The sequence below is a fragment of the Furipterus horrens genome, unplaced genomic scaffold (assembly GCF_987537825.1).
Source record: "Furipterus horrens unplaced genomic scaffold, mFurHor1.1.pri manual_scaffold_6, whole genome shotgun sequence".
NCBI lineage: Eukaryota > Metazoa > Chordata > Mammalia > Chiroptera > Furipteridae > Furipterus > Furipterus horrens.
In genome coordinates this window covers 87,192,724-87,199,586 of record NW_028327176.1, presented here as the reverse complement: position 1 = coordinate 87,199,586, position 6,863 = coordinate 87,192,724, and the positions used below count along the sequence as shown (strand labels likewise).

The following is a 6,863-nucleotide window of genomic DNA, read 5'->3' as shown; positions in this document are numbered from 1 at the left end:
GCACATGCCTGGGGTGTAGGTTCGATCATCAAATGGGCAGTGTTTCTTTCTCACATTGATGATTTTCTCCCTCTCTTTCACCCTCCCTTCCCCTCTCTCTAATAATAAATAATAAAATCTTTTTTAAAAAGAACTTATAAAACTCAAAACCTAAAACACAAACAATCCAATTAAAATATAAGCAAAAGGCCCAAACAGACACTTCTCCAAAAAGAACATACAGATGGCCAGTAGACATATGAAAAGATGCTCAACATCACTAATCATCAGAGAAATGCAAGTTAAAAGCATAATGAGATATCACCTCACACCTGTCAGAATGGCCATCATCAACAAATCAACAAGCAACAATTGCTGGCGAGGATGTAGAGAAAAGGGAACCCTAGTGCACTGTTGGTGGGAATGCAGACTGGTGCAGCCGCTGTGGAAAGCAGTAGAGAGTTACCTCAAAAAATTAAAAATGTAACCTCCTTATGACCCAGCAATTCTGATACCGGTGTGGTGTCTGGGGTGAGAGCAGGGCCTCGGGAAATTCCCGAGGCAGCAAGGGAGAGGCTGTGTTCCCCAGGTAACCAAGCTAGCATGGTGCATGACAACAGATTCCCTGCTTTGGGCAGAGACTCCACGGAGGGAGGCCTTGCACAGAGTCTGTGCAAGGCTAGAGAGTGATGGGCCAAAGAAAAACCCCTCCTAACTTCTTCCAGTTCCTGATTGAAGGGAAAACCAGAGGTCACAGCAGCACGTGTACCACAGAGGTTAATATGGTGGAAGCGGGAGGTGCTGACTTCCCAGTCTAGCCTGGGAAGTCAAACCCTTCTGGAGCACAAGGAAGATTGGGCCAGGAGATTTAAACAGAGGGAAGGCAGAGACTTGCCCTTCTCTTCCTCTGGAATCCATGCACAGACATGCAGGCCAGAGTGCTCACAGGACCCAGCAGGCCCTGGAAGCCACATGGCCAGGTGACAGGCACTGGGCGCCACAGACACAGCCCCTGCACAGCTGTCACTGGCAGAAGCACTGGGCCCCTTGTGCAGGAAGCTGCAGTGTGGAAATGGCAGCACGGGCCAAGCACTCGGACTCCAGGGAGGCTGAAGACAGAGAGCCATCCACCTAGCAGCCTTGGGCTCCAAAGGACAGGTAAGGATGGAATAGGATTTCTGGGCATAGTTTTGGGTTTCAGTCTTTTGGGGGAACAAACGGGTTCTTTCTGTGTTTAGTGGAAGGCAGGTACTTGGAGCCAGGGAGTCCCCTGTTTGCCGAAATGTTTGTGCAACATTTTAATAAAGAAAAAACCTATTTCCTTCCCCACCAACCTTTGTCTTATGCCTGTGTTCAGCAACAGGCAGCTGAATCCCACTTTAATTCCAATTCTGGGAATTTATCTGCAGAAACCCAAAACACTAATTTGAAAGACTGTATGCACCCTTATGTTCACTGCAGTGTTATTTACAATATAGCCAAGATTTGGAAGCAGCCCAAGTGCCCATCAGTAGATGAGCTGATATAACAGCTGTGGCACAGTTACACAATGGAATACTACGCAGCTATAAAAAAGAAGGAAATTTTACCCTTTTCAACCGAATGGTTGGATCTGGAGAACATTATGTTAAGTGCAATAAACCAGTCAGAGAAAGACAAGTACCATATGATTTCAATCATATGTGGAATCTAATGAACAAAATGAACTAACAAGCAAAATAGAGACCGACTGATAGAGAGCAGGCTGACAGCTGTCAGGGGTCAGTGGTCAGGGGTGGAGGGATTAAGTAAAAAAAGAAAAAAAGAATGAAGTCATGGACAAGGACAACAGTGTGGCGATTACAGGGTGGGAGGGGGGTGGGTAGAGGAAGTAGGGGGGATAGGGGGGATAAAAGGTGATAGAAAAAAAGAGACCTGGTCAATATGGCTCAGCTGGTAGGAGCTTCATCCTATAAACCAAAAGGTTGTAGGTTCAATTCCTGGTCAGGGCACATGTCAGGGTTCAGTCCCTTGTTTGTGCATATATGAGAGGCAACTGATCAATGTTTCTTTCTCACGTCCATGTTTCTCTCCCTCTCTTTCTCTCTCCCTTCCCCTCTCTCTAAAATCAATAAGCATGTCCTTGTTTTTAATGTTTAAGTAAAAGACAAAAAGAGTGAATGACCAGTGCCATTGGATGGGGGACATCCCCCCTTTCCCCTCGCCTCCAGGTATAAAAGGCTTAAGGGGTACAGAGCCCCAGGAGGCCGGGCCAGGGATGTGCACTGTCTGAAGGTGCAGGGACTTTGGGGCAGATGCAGTGCTGCAGCCTGGACAATCATGACCTCAAGGCTGAGCTTGCTGAGTGGCTGCAGCTGCACTGGAGGATGACGATGAACCCCGGCAAGGAGAGGTCATGGACAATATTACCATGCAGAACCAATGCTATGGGATGCAGGTCATTAAACAAAGGAACGAGTCTGGAGACCACTGGAGATGCAGCAGCAGCAGGCCTATCACCCAGTGGGAGTGAAAACAGAGATGAACAAAAGCACCCACCAGCTTCCTCCCACCTGAAGATGACTTGACAACCCCTTTGTTGCCATTGCCACAAATAACTGCGACCTACATATACTTCAAAAGTGACCTAAGGCCAGAGTTGTGGCCACTCACTTACCATTGAGGGCTTTGGAGTCCATGCCAGCTATGGGGTCAGAGGGGGGTGTGTGCTTTTAGTGAAGGTAATGAGAAAATCTCCATGCAGCACCTTCCACCCTCAGAGCCTGACCCACGTGCTGTCTTTGTCAGCTGGTTCCTTGACCCCCATAGCACCCAGCTAGGCCAAGAGCCTTTCTCTAAGGCTATAGAGGCACCGGAAAGAAGTCTCCCAATAGCTGGTTGATGTGACTGGCTGCTTTGCGGACTTCAAATGTGGAAATGACATGGAACTTTCCTTCACCAAGAATGGGAAGTAAATGGGCATTGCTTTCCAAACTCAAAAGGAAACCTTGGGGGGCCAGGCCTTCTACCCTCATGTCCAGGTGAAGAACTGTGCAAGTGACATTCAACTTTGGGCAGAGGGCAGAGGGCAGAGTCCTGCTGTCTGTCCTTCCTGGCTTTACCTTCATCCAGCACCTCCCTCTGAGTGAGCAGTTCTGAGGCACCAATGGACAAAAGACCAAGGTAGAGTGAGACTCTGACCATGTGGGCCATCAAACATGCAGCCTGAAACCTCTCCATGAAATTCAACATCATGGGTACCTGTGCCACCATGAATAAACGCAGGTGCCAGGCCTGCACCAGCACCAGGATGTCCTGATCCATCGGGCTACCCAGTGCCTCAACCGCATCCTGCAGATCACCACCCACAAGAAATGCAACTATATTGTCAGCCAAGAGATGAAAAATGAGACCCTTGGAAGGCTTCCAGCCAAAGCTATTGTCATTTGTCCCAGCAATGAGGGACAAAAAGACTGAACAATAAAGTGAACTGACGAGGAAGGAAAGGATGTCCCACGCAGATATCAAGGTCCTGGAAATGAGAGCAACTTCACGTTGCAGATGTTGGAGACTTCCTGGACGAGGCGCTGTTCACTGAGCTGCAGTGGGAGGAGGCAGACAAGCTGGTGAGGCAGTGTAACGAGGAAGGCTGCAAGGCTGGGCTACCCCCGGAGAAGGGCTTTAACAACTGAGGTGGCAGCGGCTTCAGGGACGTGGGGTGTTGACGGTTTCCAGTGCTAAGACAGCTGAGCCCCCCTGACCCAGGAGGCTTCCGGAACTGAGGTGCAGGCAGTGGTAGAGGAGGCAACTACTGAGGAGGTTTCAACCACAGCGTGAGGGGGACTACGACTAGAACCCCTGGAGTAACAATAGCTGGTATAACAACTTCGACAACCAAGGCAGCTACAACCGGGCTTCCCAGCAGCAGCCACCACCGCCACAGCCACCACCACCCAGCTACGGTCCTGCCAGGAACCCACCAGGGGCCAGCAGTCACAGCAAGCTCAGCAGCATCCCTGGCTGCACTTCCAGAACAGCACCCTCACCCTCGGCAGCTACAGCCAACTACAGGCCGCCATAGCCAAGTTACAGCCAGGGCTGTACAGCCCCTCCACCACCGCCTCCACCACCTGCCCACAGCTGTGGCAGCTACAGGGACTGCACCCTGGCCCCTACATCCCACCACAGCCCCCAGCACACGGACCTGCCCTCCGCCTGGCTGCAACCAGTATCAGCAGGATGCCCAGCAGTGGAACCAGTACTGTTGGACCAGGGCCAGTGGCCACCATACCACAGGAAGTACCACTAGAGGAGCTACACCGGGAACACACGGGTATGAGCACTCAGGAGCCAGGGTGCCCCTGAGGTCCCTGCCAGCTTCCTCCTGCAGCGCCCACCTGGCCCTCACCCGCCCCCACGGGGCCCTGAGGCTCTGGGAACGGGCCATCCCAGGGCTGCTTCCCTCCAGGCCACTGCCTCCCCTCTCAGGGGCTTCTTCCCCCACATGGCTGGGCATTTTTCTCTAGCTTCAGACAGGCAGCAATGACCTTTTATTTTCTCTTTCATCCCCCACCCCTCCCTCTTTCTACTCTTCTTCTCTCCCTCCTTCTTGACTAAAGACCCCATCTCCTTGGTCATATAGTGACGATACAGTGGCTAAGGGGAGACCCCTTCCTGCCCACTGTCCCAGCCCTGCTTCAGTCCCTTAGCTTCCCCCACCCTCATGCATTTGGTTGTAAATTCTTCCAGGAGCTGTTTTACTGTCTACCTTTTAGGATTAAAATAAATAAATAAATAAAAAACATTAAAAAAAAGTTTAAGAAATGAAATATGGAGGGAGGAAGCAATGACAGATATTTTTTGGTAATTGTGGTTTTTAGGTGTTTTTTTTTTTATTCTAGAATTTGTCCATTTTTATTGTGGGCCAGCTGTTAATATTTCATCAGGATAACCATTTCTTTGCTGAATTCAGGCAACCAGAGAAGAGCCACACCCTCATGACAAAACACAAAAAAACAGAACCACAGAAACATCTTTAACCTAACTTTTTATACGATGTCCCAGTTTTTCATAACTCTGCATATGAGCTTCTGTGTTGAGTTTAATTATAATTGCTTTTTGAATCTGGAGAGTGTGTGACTATTGAATTTGAAACTCTTAAAAAAATAGCGAATATTATTCTTTATGCCAAAAAAGATGTGATTAAATTAAGAATCTTGAGAAGACAAGCTTATCCTGGATAATCTGGGTAGACCCTAAATGTCATCACAAGTGTCCTTATAAGAGAGATTAGACACACATGGGAGGCAAAGTGAAAACCAGGCAGAAAGAGATACAACCCCAAGCCAAGAAATGCTGACAGTCCCCAGAAGCTGAGAGACAAGAAATTTATTTTTTTGTAGAGCCTCAGGAGGGGGGGAGCATGGCCTGTCAACAGCTGGGTTTCAGACTTCTGACCTCCCATACTGTGAAAGAATGCACTGTTGTTTGAAGCCACCAAGTTTGCTACAGCAGCCCTAGAAAATAATATAGACAACGGAAGCCTAGAGCTGCCAGGTAGCCGCCCAGTGCCATGTGGAGAGGGCCTGCCTGTGATGAAGCTGATTTGGAGGAAAGCAGAGGTGAGGGATGGAGAGAAGGGGACCTTAGGGCTGGGCAGAGCCCTGAGGACATCAGGTCACCCCTGAAGGCAGCCTTCCTTCCTTGGCCTTTTCAGCAACATAAGCCAACACATGTCTCTTCTTACTCAAGCCAGTTTGAACTGGTTTTCTGTTGCTTGCAGCCCAAAGAGTTCTGACTAACACTTTCACTCAATAATTATCAAGAGCCTTAAAAATAGCTCCAATCTTTAACCCGGTAACCCCAGTTTTCTGCCCCAAGGAAATAACTTGTATGAGGACAGTCAGTACAATGTAAAAAAAAAAATAGAAACCTATATATGTAATCACTGGACATTGGGTTCATAAATTATGTACATCCTTATGGGGGACTGTTATGCAGCCATTAAAAACCATATTTTCATGCTCATTAACAAGTGTTAAGTGAACAGCAGGACATTCAAAATATATACATATGATGGAAATGACCTAAATGTCCACCAATGAATGACTAAAGAAAACACTAAATATGTATATTCAGCCATAAGAAAGAATGAAATCTTGCCATTTGTAAAAACATGGATGCACTTTGAAGACATGATGCTAAGTAAAATAAGTCAGACAAAGAAAGGCAAATACCATATGATCTGACTTATATATGGAATCTAAAACAAATAAACAAAAACAAAAAAACCAAGCTCATTGATACAGAGAACAGATTGGTAGTTGTCAGAGGTGAATGCTGGGGGTTGGGGGAAAAATGGGTGAAAGGCATCAAAAAGTCCAAACTTCCAGGTATAAGATAAATAAGTCCTAGGGATGTAATGTACAGAATGGTAACTACAGTTAATACTAACTACTGTATTGTATATTTGAAAGTTGTTAAGAGAGTAGATCTTAAAAATCCTCATCACAAGAAAAAATTGTCACTCCGTGTGGTGATGGATGTTAACTAGACTTATTGTGGTGATCATTTCATAATATATAAAAATATTGAATTATACGTTGTACACCTAAAACTAATATGTTATATGTCAGTTATACCTCAATAAAATATGTATACACATACACAAAAACACACGAATACATACATTATATGTGTGTGTGTGTGTGTGTGTGTGTACAGGATATCCCCATTTTATTTAATCTTGCTTTAGGTCCTTGTTAAATCCTTTGGTACTTCTCCCCACTTCCTCATGTGGCCCCTCCCCTCTCCAAAGGTAGCCACTCTAAATTGATATCATTCCTACACATGAATTTAAATATTTTTACCTACATATATGTGCATAAGTAACATATTTATATTTG

The 6,863-nt window shown here is 46.7% G+C and overlaps 1 pseudogene; it reads left to right on the top strand.

The window, feature by feature from the left end:
* Positions 1–2,374: 2,374 nt before the first annotated feature.
* Positions 2,375–4,297, top strand: LOC150006846 (heterogeneous nuclear ribonucleoprotein U-like protein 1 pseudogene; annotated as a pseudogene).
* The last annotated feature ends 2,566 nt before the right edge of the window (positions 4,298–6,863 follow it).